Consider the following 285-nt stretch of genomic DNA (forward strand, 5'->3'; position numbering starts at 1 on the left):
CCAGTTTACTGCGCAGCATGGATTGGCCCAAGCGTAGATCACTTTACAAATTGAGCATCCTAATAGATCTATCAATTAAAATTAACCATACTAGGTTGTGCTATCAATAACAACCCATATTAGTGTAGAAATGATGTATAAATAATGTATCATCCAACATTACATAATGTAAAACAATAGTTGTGCAACAACAAACCACCATTTTTTTGACGAGCGGAAAATTTAACTGCGTTACTTGCAACTTTTGAAAATAACTTGCCTGCACATGTGAGGTTACCAGTCTGG

This window comes from Penaeus monodon, chromosome 23 (genome assembly GCF_015228065.2).
Source record: "Penaeus monodon isolate SGIC_2016 chromosome 23, NSTDA_Pmon_1, whole genome shotgun sequence".
NCBI classification, from domain to species: domain Eukaryota; kingdom Metazoa; phylum Arthropoda; class Malacostraca; order Decapoda; family Penaeidae; genus Penaeus; species Penaeus monodon.